General features: G+C 43.1%; 1 long non-coding RNA gene across 1 annotated transcript; it reads right to left on the reverse strand.

Moving 5' to 3' along the window:
• Positions 1–7,670: 7,670 nt before the first annotated feature.
• Positions 7,671–11,732, reverse strand: LOC141793726 (uncharacterized). The gene is made up of 3 exons (XR_012598427.1): positions 11,312–11,732; positions 10,102–10,233; positions 7,671–8,404 (listed from the first exon to the last, which is right to left on the reverse strand). It is a non-coding gene; the product is annotated as an uncharacterized LOC141793726 (long non-coding RNA).
• Between the last annotated feature and the right edge of the window lie 772 nt (positions 11,733–12,504).

A 12,504-nucleotide genomic window follows, 5' to 3' on the forward strand; every position in this document is an offset into this window, starting at 1 on the left:
CGGAGATCTAACTTGGTGAATATCTTAGCCTCACACAGTGGTTCAAATGAGGGATCAATGAGGGGGAGAGGAGACTTGTCTTTGATGGTAATTTCATTGAGACCCCTGTAGTCAATGCAGGGGCGCAGAGAGGAGTCCTTCTTTTTGACAAAGAAAAAACCAGCACCCAGGGGAGAGGATGAAGGACGGATGAACCCAGAGGCAAGAGAGTCCTTGATATAAGCCTCCATAGCCTGCTTTTCAGGGCGAGACAGGTTGTATAGGCGGCTGGAGGGTAGGGGAGCCCCCGGGAGCAGGTTGATGGGGCAATCGTAGGGACGATGAGGTGGCAGGGTTAACGCCATATCCTTACTAAAGACTGGGGCCAAGTTGTGGTAATCAGGTGGTACTGCTGATAGATCGGGAGGTGAAGGGGGACGAGAAGCTGGGTTTGCAACCGTAACTGCTGAATGGAGACAGTGAGCATGGCAGTATGAACTCCAGCTGGTAATGGAGAGGGTGGACCAGTCAATCTGAGGATTGTGTTTCTTTAACCAGGGGTAGCCTAAAACCACCGGGGTGACAGGTGAGGTGATGACAAATGGTTGAATGGTTTCACGGTGGTTACCAGAAATCACAAGGGTAAAGGGTTCTGTTTGGGTGAGGGTTCACCACAAATGCAGTGCATACAAACCCACCATAAGTACCACCTGAAGACTAGGGAGGGAGTGTAGTAAGATCATGGTCAGGTAGTGAGGGGGACGGAGCTGCAGTGAGGCGAATTTACCGTGTGTTGCCAGTGTGTGTGTGGGCTCTAACTGGGTCAGCGGGGTGGTGTTTTAATCCCGACTACATCGGTTAACAGGTTTGTATGGTAGGTAATCGTATATTTCAGAGACTTCAACATTGATTATTTTGGTTTGTTGCAGTTTAAAAAAAAATGTCGGAGATTGCCGATTCTGTTTGTGCTCCCACGGAGGAATTTTTGGAAAAGTGCACCAAAGAACAATTACTGAGAATTGCTGACCATTATAATATCGAAATTTCAGATAAACGGTTAAAGGACACAGTAAAAAGTATTTTGAGGGCCAATCTAAGTGAAATGGGAGTGTTAACCGTAAGTACAGAGCAGCCTCCTCCTGCTGTTTCAACAGGTGTGTTTTCCCCTGTCGTGGCAACTACAAATTTAACTTTTGATCAGCAGAAAGAATTATTGATGTTGCAGCTAGAACATGATAAAATGAAGCAGGCAGCAGAGATTGAAAGGCAGTTGGCTGTTGAACGGTTACATTTTGAGACCGAGCAGGCGAAGCTGTCTTTAGAACAGTCCAGGCTAGAACTGATCAAGAGTGGTAAGTTGGTAAAGGAGCCTCTCAGGAGCATGGATTCTTATTGGCGCCTGGTGACTGTTTTGATGTTTGGAAAAATCTCCGGTTGTTGCCGAAATTTAATGAAAGGGAGCCGGAGACATTTTTCTCTCTGTTTGAGCGCGTAGCGGAGTCGAGGCAGTAGCCTGATGCTGCGCGTACGTTGATGCTTCAGTGCGCGCTGACGGGCAGGGCGCAGGAAACATATTCTGCCTTATCTGCGGCTGATAGTCAGGATTATTTCACTGTGAAAACAGCTGTGTTGAAAGTGTACGAGTTAGTCCCAGAGGCGTATCGTCAGCGTTTCCGTACATGGAGAAAGGGAGACAGACAGACACACCTTGAGTTCGCCCGTGATTTGAACTGTCATTTTAAGCGCTGGCGTGCTGCATTAAATATCGAAACTTTCCAGGAACTGTGTGACCTCATTGTGTTGGAACGGTTTGTAGATTTATTACCTGAGAATATCGCTCAACATGTTAACGATCATAAGGTAAGGACTGCATTGGAAGCTGCTGCGTTAGCGGATAATTATGTGTTGACGCATAAGTGCTCTTTTGTTGGAGTACGCGCCCGACACTCAGATCACAACGAACGTGTGGATACAGTTGGGGTAAGTTATCCCTCCACACGTAGGTCCGAATTCACTGATCGTACGGGAAAAAGTACGGAGAAGTTATGCCACTATTGTCACAAAAAGGACATGTAAAAGCTGACTGTTATGCTCTTAAGAGTAGGACTCAGCAGACTGGACCTGCGGGCCAGCCAAAAGGGGCGTGCCTCGCTGTGTCCGGATCTAAACTAACTTCAGTAGAGATGGGAAGTAATGAAGTACAACGACTTCGTTACACCACTTAAGTAGAATTTCCCGGTACTTTGTAGTTTTAAAAGTACTAATTTTTGGACAACTTTCACTTTTATTTCGCTACATTTTTAACAGAATATCAGCACTTTCTACTTCCTACATTTCTTCAAAATGCTCGCTACTTTTTGTCTAATGTACATATATATTTTTTGCACCGTTAGACGAAAAGCAGTCAACTGACGTATTTAACACCCCGCCCCCCTCCGCGCGGCGCGTTGTCACTCCTGCTTCTGCCAGGCACGCAGCAGTGTTGTTCAGACTAGTGGTGTTACAGAGACACAGGTAACGTTAGCACGTCAACCATAACAACAACCATAACTGACGCACAATATGGACTATGGAGAAGACCCCGAGGAGGACCCGGTCCCTGGATCGTCCGAGTCTCAACAAGACGTCAACTTTCACCCATGGCCATACCTAAAAGAATTGTTCCTGTATGCTGGTTCGAAAAACAATTCATATCGTATGCAATGCGTGCTGTGCAAACCCAAGAATCACGAGGTGTTGGCATTCAAGAATAGCCCATCTAACCTGAGGAAGCACATCGAGGTGAGTAGCTAGCTAATTTAGCTAAGCTAACCCAATGAACCCTAGAATACTGATACGCTGGATTTGTTAGCTCGTACCCTAACGTTTGCTAGAACCGTCATGCGCGAGGCCGGCTTTACACAGGGGCAAGAGGGGGCATAGCCCCCTTAAATAGGTGCCTTGCCCCCTCAAACCAAAATTTTATAAGTTGAGAAAGCACATTTTAATATACTCACAAAATTAACAGACATTATAAGCTGACAAAATTATCTGCAGTGGCGGAAAAATCCGCCGAAACAAAGACACACGATACTTCCCTCTCGTCTGTGTCCCTCCGCTGTGCGCGTTTTCATTCAGCACAGACACACACACGAACACATACGCACACACCCCTCAGCCCTCAGTAAGCACCCAATCACACCGCAGTATGCAAATGAGCCAAGACGACGCCTCAGCCTGAGAGTGTGGTGTCGGGTTTCAGCCTGCTACGCTGGCTGATGACTACGTGCTGACGCACAGGGGTGGTCGAGACTTCCGTGTCCAGGAACAAGGTGGTATCACTTATGGTGCAGGAAGGTGGGAAGAGAAATCTCATCCACGCCTTGGTAAGTCTGAAAATAGTCCACGAGCTGAGTCACAATTTGATCCTTCTAAGGTGTGTAACTTCTGTAAAGGTAGAGGTCACTGGAAAGCTGATTGTCCCAGAGCTGATGCTAAGCGTGGGAATACTGGGAGTAAAAGGAACTCTGCTGTTTGTGCTGTTTCTGTGGAATCTGTCTTTGATCCTCTTCTCCAGCAGGTGGAGGTGCCACGTAGGAGGGACGATCCTGACTTTTCTGCTTTTGTGTCAGGGGGGGGGGGTGTCACTTAAAGGTAGTGATATCAACGTACCTGTAAAAATCTTGAGGGATACTGCAGCATATGATTCTTACATTTTGAGTTCTGTGTTGCCATTCTCCAATGATTCAAACACAGGGGACTTTGTTTTGATGCGGGGTATGGGATTGAACATTGTGCCTGTTCCTCTGCATTCTGTTGTCCTTAACTGTGATTTGGTCCAAGGTGAGGTGGTCATGGGGGTGCGTCCCGCTCTGCCAGTCGAAGGGGTGGACGTCATCCTTGGAAATGGTCTGGCTGGCAGCCGAGTGTGGGCCCAGGGTCCACCACCTCCTATTGTGTCCTCTTCACCTACGGTGACTGATAACCCAAATGAACTTATTCAGTGTGGCCCAGAAGTGTTTGAGGCCTGTGCAGTGACACGAGCGATGAGTCGTGCACAGGGGGATCCCGAGCAGGTTCTGGAGATGAGTGAAGGGAATCCTGTTGTTGTGCCTGACTCTTTGTTGTCTGTACCTCACAGTGATCTGGTGGCGGAGCAGAGAGCTGACCCTTCCCTGAGTCAGATGTTTGACGCTGTACTTTCCCCAGAAGATTGTAGCAGCGCTGCGAGTGGTTATCTGTTGCAGAAAGAGCTTCTGGTGAGGAAATGGCTGCCGCACGGTGAGGACTTTGTTGGTAAGCCAGTGTTTCAGGTTGTGGTTCCTTCAAAGTATCGGGAGGAGGTCCTTAAAACGTCACATAACCAGTCGGGGCATATGGGTGTCAGTAAGACGTACAACTACATTTTACGGCATTTCTTTTGGCCACGGCTGAAAACTGATGTTTCCCGTTACATTAAGTTGTGTCACACATGTCAAATGACAGGTAAACCCAATCAGAGCATTAAACCGGCCCCACTAAGTCCCATTCCTGCTAATGCACTGCCTTTTGAACATCTGGTTATAGATTGTGTCGGGCCGTTACCTCGTTCCAAAACAGGTAGTAAGTATTTGCTCACTGTGATGTGTCAAACCACACGGTATCCAGCGGCATATCCGTTGCGTTCCATCACCACAAGGTCAGTAGTTAGAGCACTGACACAGTTCATTTCCATTTTTGGAATCCCAAAAGTGATACAAAGTGATCAGGGATCTAATTTTTCTTCTCATCTGTTTGCTCAGGTGCTGAAACAGTTAAGAGTGAAACACAATAGATCTTCTGCATACCATGCACAGAGTCAGGGAGCACTAGAAAGGTTCCATCAAACGCTGAAGTCTCTGTTGCGAAGTTATTGTGTTGAGCTAAATCAGGACTGGGAGGAAGGACTGCCCTGGCTTTTGCTGGCTGCTAGAGAGGTCGTGCAGGAGAGCACGGGTTTCAGTCCTAACGAGCTGGTTTTTGGCCACCAAGTGCGAGGACCACTTACAGTTCTGCGTGATGCGATTGCGCCGTCTGAACCTCCTCATAATCTGGTTAAGTATGTGGATGGGTTTCGGCATCGTTTGTATGCTGCTAGGGAAATGGCGAGAGAGCAGTTGACCTCTGCTCAGGCAAAAATGAAAGGTTTGTATGACCGTAAAGCAGAGCAACGTAAATTTAGTCCTGGTGATCAGGTTCTTGCTTTGTTGCCCATCGTGAGTTCTCCGTTCCAAGCAAAATTCACTGGTCCGTTCACAGTGCTTCGTCAGGTTTCTGATTTAAATTACCTCCTGTCAACTCCGCAGCGTAGGAAAGCGACCCAACTCTGTCATGTGAACCTACTGAAGCCTTTCTATGCTCGTGAGTCTAAGTCTCTTTCAGTGTCAGCTGCAGTGGGGAGTGTAGCCTCTGCAGGCGAGGATGATGGGGTTACAGCACCTGATGAGAGTTTGCTGCGTGGTCGTTTAAAGAACTCTGAAACGTTGCAAAATCTTGAGTCTTTGCTTGGTCATTTGTCAATGGAAAGAAGTAATGAATTGTCTGCTCTTATTCACAGTTACCCATGTTTGTTCAGCGACACGCCCGGCAGAACACATTTGTTGGAGCATGACATAGACGTGGGAGGCGCGCAGCCTGTCTGCCAGCGCTATTACAGAGTTCCAGAAGAGAAAAGGGAGGTGATGGACGCAGAGATAAAGTATATGCTCGACAATGGTATTGCAGAACCCTCTTCTTCGAGTTGGGCTTCACCCTGTTTACTTGTTGAAAAGTCTGACAAAAGTCCTAGGTTTTGTACAGATTATCGCAAGGTAAATGCAGTTACAAAGCCTGATGCTTACCCACTGCCTCGTGTCGAAGATTGTATCGATCAGGTAGGTTCTGCTAAATTTGTCAGCAAGTTTGACCTTTTAAAAGGTTACTGGCAGGTCCCGTTGTCCAAAAGGGCGAGAGAAATCTCTGCTTTTATCACACCCTCTGGTTTGTTCTCATACACAGTTATGAGCTTCGGACTGCGTAATGCTGCTTCAACGTTCCAACGCCTTATGAACTTGGTGGTGTCAGGATTGGAAGGTTGCGCCGTCTATCTGGACGATGTAGTGATCTACAGCGATACTTGGGAAGAGCATGTGGCTCGTATCAAGCAGTTATTCATCCGTCTGAGCGAGGCACGCCTCACGGTGAATTTGGCAAAATGTGAGTTTGCCAGAGCCACCGTCACCTACCTTGGTAAGGTGGTAGGGCATGGTAAAGTATGTGCAGTTCAAGCCAAAGTAGAAGCGATCGACAAATTTCCGGTTCCCACCACTAAAAAAGAGCTCCAGCGGTTCCTCGGTTTAGTCGGCTACTATCGTAGTTTTTGTAAGAACTTTTCTACAGTGGTAGCTCCCCTGACCGATTTGCTCAAAGGAAAGGTTTGTTTTGTCTGGTCTCGTGTTTGTCAACAAGCTTTTGAGAATGTGAAGTCTGTCCTGTGTTCCCCTCCTGTGCTTGCAGCTCCTCGCATGGATCAGCCGTTTAAGCTCCACGTTGATGCCAGTGATGTGGGGGCAGGAGCGGTGTTGCTACAGGTAGACAGTGATGGGGTGGATCGTCCCGTGAGTTTCTTCTCCAAAAAGTTTAATTCTTTTCAGCTAAACTATTCTGTAATCGAGAAGGAAACTCTGGCTTTAATTTGGGCGTTGCAACATTTTGATGTTTACGTGGGGTCCAGTGTTCCTCTGGTGGTGTACACCGACCACAATCCAGTCACTTTCTTGAACTCAGTTCATTGTCCAAATCGTAGGCTCATGCGCTGGATGCTGTATCTGCAAGCTTACTGTTTGGACATTCGCCACATTAAGGGCTCAGATAATGTTGTGGCCGATGCTTTATCGAGACCTCTCTAGAAAGACTGTTTTTTTTTGTATGGTAATCTGCCTGGTTTCTGTCTCTGCTCTGTCACTCTCCTTGCTTCTTCAGGCGCCGAAGTTGCTGGATGTGCAGAGTGTGGGCTGGGTTCTGGAGGAGTTTACGGTCAGTACAGTCTTGTTTTTCCTTAGTCGTGAGTAGTAAGTATGATACATAGTAATTGGTAAGTTGCAGTGTGCAATTTAAGAGATGTTTTTTCTTTTTGCTGAGGTTATAGCAGTTTATGTTGTTGATCCCTAGTGTAATGGGTAAAGCTAAGGGTTCCTACCTCTTTTTGGTTGTTTCTTATATGGGGGAGGGAGTGTGATGACCCCTCTAAACCCCTAGGTGCTGCTAGTGGCAGTTTTCTGGTTGTGTGTCTGTGTCTTGTCTTTCAGAGCCAGTCGCGGGGTCATCAGGAGAGGATACGATGCACCTGGGCCCGGTGTAGTGCCTTTGCTTTAAAAACCCACCCTTCAGCATCAGTGTGAAGCTTCCTACCGCACGGCGTGCATCTTGGAGAGACGTGGCGTGGCGTGACTGTTGGCTCGACGAATACTTTCAAGAAGCAGTTAAATTCTGTGTTTTCTGTAATAAACTGAATGTTAATCAGCAGAACTCTCGTCCGCCTCCTGTTCTTGCTACAGCCCAGGAGCCAGGTTGTAACATAAGGTACTGTTCATCTCCGCATTTTAGATCACATTAAAAAAGAAACACCATGTGTTTCGAATGAGAAACAATACAAAGTCTCTTTATTTCTCATGATTTTCCACCTTCATTTCACATGCTTTGCTGAACCTCACATGGACAAGTGTCCCCCTGTCAAGACCTGAGTTTCTTCTCAACTGTTGAACAAATAAGTACCACTGGTAAAGAGCAGAGTGTTAGTTTAGTTCAAACAAACATACAGTTTGAAAAATCAAAGAAACATCCAACTGCATGTACTGACATGATTCCTCTTTTATTTATATTTTTTCAGGTTGTTAGAACAGTCTTTTGATTGGGGTTTCAGCTGGTAGGTTAACTGAAGGTTTTTCTCCAGATTCTAAGATCAAAAGATCCTGACTGACAGATTTGGCACATATATAAAGGTACTGTTCAGTCCCGCCTTTTAGGTCACGCTAAAAAAGGAACACCATATGTGTTTCAATTTCACCACCATTTTTGTGTACTTATTACAAGTCTTTAAACTCCATATGAAATTTATGATATGACATACATGGCAGCCCTGCAAAAATCCATGAGTTGTGAAGTTTTCTGACACCCAAAGGTCAAAAATATTTTAACAAATACATATTCCACCTAAACAGCCTGAAAAGGATGCCTTCTGTTGCAGGCAATCATATTCTCTGCTGAGTGAATGATGTACTGGGACCTGCCCCTGTCCAGTGTTGTGGTGTGTGTTGTTGTAGGCTTTTTGCAGAAATGTTTGTTCGGTGGTTGATCAGAATGTTTGAAAGTGTGCAACTTTATCAGCTGGTCTGCATAGGAAGGTGTCTTTGTGTTGTAGTTGTCCTCAGCATGATCCACTCTGAAGGATCTGCAAAAACAGAAACAAACAGTCACAGCTATTTAGTTCACAAACAGTTAGTTTCAACCAAACAGTTTGATTGGACAAGAGACATTCTATAAGTGCTGATATAGAGCACAACAGCACTGCGATGTTTTACAGACCATAACACTTGGCTGTACATGCATTCTCATAACCATTCATTAACGTTACATCAGATGTTAAATAATCAGAAACACACATCATGCTACCAAAGTGTCTGTCAACAGACTCTTTTTTTTTTTCTTTCAGTGGTTTCAGCAAGTTTGTGAGTAGCAAATGTTTGTGTGTTGACCAACAACCTTATCTTCCAGTTGCAGATATATTTGTGTTGGCGGGGCCATATACATGAGTAAAGACATAAACAAATCACAATCTCTTGTTGATTATTCCTGATAACTAATAACATGTGCATGTACAACTGTTGTATAAAAGCAACATCACACTCGAGGTCAAGCAGTTGTGCTGAATATCAGCAATGGTGTGATTCCGTTGTAGGCAGCAGGCCGAGTGCCATAAAGCCATAATTTAGCACAACAGCACTCCCTCCTGTGTAATATTGCTTAAATATTGTTCTTTGGTTCTGTCGTGTTTATAATGTTTGAGCATCTAGGCATATTTTTAATTTGATTATGTTCCACTGAAAAATCAACTGTAGCCAGTTACTCATGCAACATGGTAAACATGGTGATAAAATGTCAGAAAGAGCCCAGCACCTTGTTAAGGGAAATGATTGATTGATATCACACAGTTCTTTAGGATGCATTCCTAGACAGAATATCAATTTAAAAGTGGGTGCAAGAAGGCAATTATGAGGGTAGGTTTTCTAATGATCTAATAATGCCTACACTTCTACAGTTTCATTTAGCAGATGGTTTTTATCAAAAGTGACGTGCAACAAAAGTAAGCCTAGTAATTATCAACTGTATTCCCTCACCCAAAAAAAGTAAGGGCTCTGCATAATTCAAAAAAACCACTGAGTGATTAAGAGGTTGAATACAATCCTAAAATTATGTAGATATATGATTATTATAATATTGGTTGTTTCTAGGGATGCACAATATTATGGGCACAATATTGGTATCGGCACATGTGAAAATTTCTGCCGATAGGCACAGCCGATAAGGTGCTATTCAGTTAGGATTATTACTATTTTCCATCTGAAAAATAAGCTCCTTATATAAAATGTAGCACTTCAATTATTTGCACTGCAGAGCTCTGTGTCTGTCACCAGGTTGTTACAGTAGCTCTAAAATAATCAAATACAACTTGGTTATGTTTAAAAATGCATTGTACATTTAAAGTTCATGTGATCTAAAGAAATTATTTTTCTGTATTTCAATACTGAATGTCTTTAGTTTGAAAAAATAATACATTTCTTATTTATGGTAAAATCAAATGTTTTTTGTCTTGTTTTATGTGTGTTTCTTTAAAAAATAAGACCGTCACAATAAGAGCAACGTATAAATTCCAGTACAGGATAGACTTAGCTTTCTTTACAGTGAAAAAAACAAACAAACTTGTGATTATCGGTATTGGTATCGGCCAAAAGGGGTGTCAATATATTGGCATATCGGATGTCGGCAAAAATCCAATACAGTGCATCCCTAGTTGTTTCTTATAAGGAAACCTGGAGAAAGAAAAAATAACACTACAAGGAATGGAAATCTGGACATACTTTTACTCACCACATTTCAGATGGGCAGCCACTCTTCATCTCTTGCATCCTTACTCATACATTATCCACAAAGACCAGAATAGGTTTTTCTTTCAATTGTTGTCCCTTTGACAGAGTTGTAGATAGCATTGATTCCTGTACACTGCAAAGAAACACAAGAAGTTGCTTGTGAATACTTGTAGTTAAAGTCATTTCTCCTCATCCAAGACCATTCCTGGAAGAATGCATGAGTAAAGTGTTTTTTGTGTGTGGCTCTGAAATCATGAATCAATGCAGAGAAAGTTCAATAGTCAACATGCTAATTGTGTTAGCCTGTCAATGGGATTTTCTATTAATACTTCATTATCATTATCATTTTATTGTTACTGTAGTTGTTGCAAATACTACTGCTAGTACTATTTCAAAAATAATGAAGATATTTATTGAATTACCCTCCCATAGAGGCAAATAAATGCATTTTCTACGAAGTATATCAATTTTACTATGATGAAAACGAGGTGCTGTATCCCAAGGGGCTATCCCATAGTCAACTGAAATAACGTCATATGACGATGGAAACTGGATGTTGCAGCGGGAAATCACACAGAGGACAAACAACGGATCCAGCATCCTCAAAAGGTAGGTGCTCCCCTTATTCTTCGACCAAAAAAAAAAAATCAAAAACTAAATAGAAATGTTTTTTAATAAATAAAAACGTTGCCTGGTTTATAAAAGTGTGTTTTTTATCATGTGTGTTGTTAAACTTTTATTAAAATCCTGTTGGGTAAGAAAAATGAACCAAAGCTGTACCGCTAGACTTGGCAAGTATACAAGCTAGTCGACCCATTTAACCGGCATTTTTGAAGAAGAGACTGGCATCTCTTTGACCGTGAAGTTACTTTCATCTATGTTGAAGTTTCTATTTCTCTTAACGTGTCTTCATTAAATTATTATACTCACTCAAAATATAAAATGCACCCGGAGGAACCAGAAATCTGCGGATACTGTCAATGACGCAGTTATACTTCAATACATGTCTGATATTTACGGCTATCAGGGGTTGAGCTATATGACTCAAAACACTGTTTTACAAGTTTAACGTCTAAATTTACAGGAATTGTTCATATTTTTACTGTAAAAGTGTTTGAAACTCGTTTAACGGTTTACCGTTGGAAAACACTTGTAGCCGTTGGAGAGGCTATTGACGAAGTATGTGCGCGTGCAGCCTTTGGGGAACTTACCGTTAGTTTTAAGTAGAACTCACATCCAGTAGCAATGGAGTCACGCAGCGTCCAGGCAGCGAGCTCTGGAGTCAAATAAATAAAGATTTTGGTTGAGTGAGTGCTCCTCTCCGACAGTACAGCAGCAGCTCCAGAGGGTAATCTCCAGTAACTTCATGCATCTGAGCACAAAAACGGTAAAAAAAAACAAAAACAAAAAAAAACGGACGTCATCGTTCGCCACAAAACTGATTAGCTGCTAATAATTAAGCCAGGTGAAATCGTTGGTCAATGGAGCCTGGCAAGAGGGATCTGCAGGATATCAAAAACTGGCTGGCGGGCCCATGTGCTCTGCAAGGTTAACAGCTACGCGAATAAAGTCTCTACTCTCGGGAGTTACTTCTTGAGCATGCGGCGAACGTTCAAGACCAGTCTGCTGCAGTATTTATCCCACATGCTTACGTCGCTTACCCTCTCACCCAGCTACGATTGGCTAGACACATCACGTGGTAAAAAGATGCCTTCAGGGTCTCACATGCAATCGTCTGAGGCACACCTTTGCAAGCTTATGTTCGCAACACTGTCAATTTATACATCTTGCCGTTTTTTAAAAAATTAATCATACATCGCACAGAGGGCCAGATTATCGTAAAGGTACTATGATTATACATCTGGTAACACTGATTGGTCACGAGTGTGAAAAAAAACGGATACAGCAATATATCATGATACTTTGACCTGTGGTAAGACATTGATGTTTCAACTCTCAGTATGGATGTTTTTGTTAAAATAAAAATTCATTTTTTTTGTGAGTTCAAAGTACAATACGTCTTTCGCATATCCACTGCAGTAGATGGCGCTGAAGAGCTACTCTACTGTATGTTGGTGGTATGTATAATAAATATAATCTTAAAGTTTATTCAAAATATTTTATTCCTTGATGATGTGGGTTTTGATGCTGTCAATAGTTTCTCTTTTCTTGGATCAGTTAGTTTAAAATCATTTAAAGTTTAATTTTTACAGTGTAGTAGACAGATAAAATAATAATCATAGTCATGTTTTGCGCAATATTAGATTTTTTATGATTAACATCGGTTGCACCAAGTAACATTTATCAGTTTCACCAACTGATCATGTCTTTCAACCAATAATTTATTTGTAAAATTAGTTTAATGTCACAGTAGTTTAAGTACCCCTACAGTGCACATGTGCAG

This window comes from Halichoeres trimaculatus, unplaced genomic scaffold (assembly GCF_033239565.1).
Source record: "Halichoeres trimaculatus isolate MK-OKI-2021-1 unplaced genomic scaffold, fHalTri1.1 fHalTri1_scaffold_7, whole genome shotgun sequence".
Taxonomy (NCBI): domain Eukaryota; kingdom Metazoa; phylum Chordata; class Actinopteri; order Labriformes; family Labridae; genus Halichoeres; species Halichoeres trimaculatus.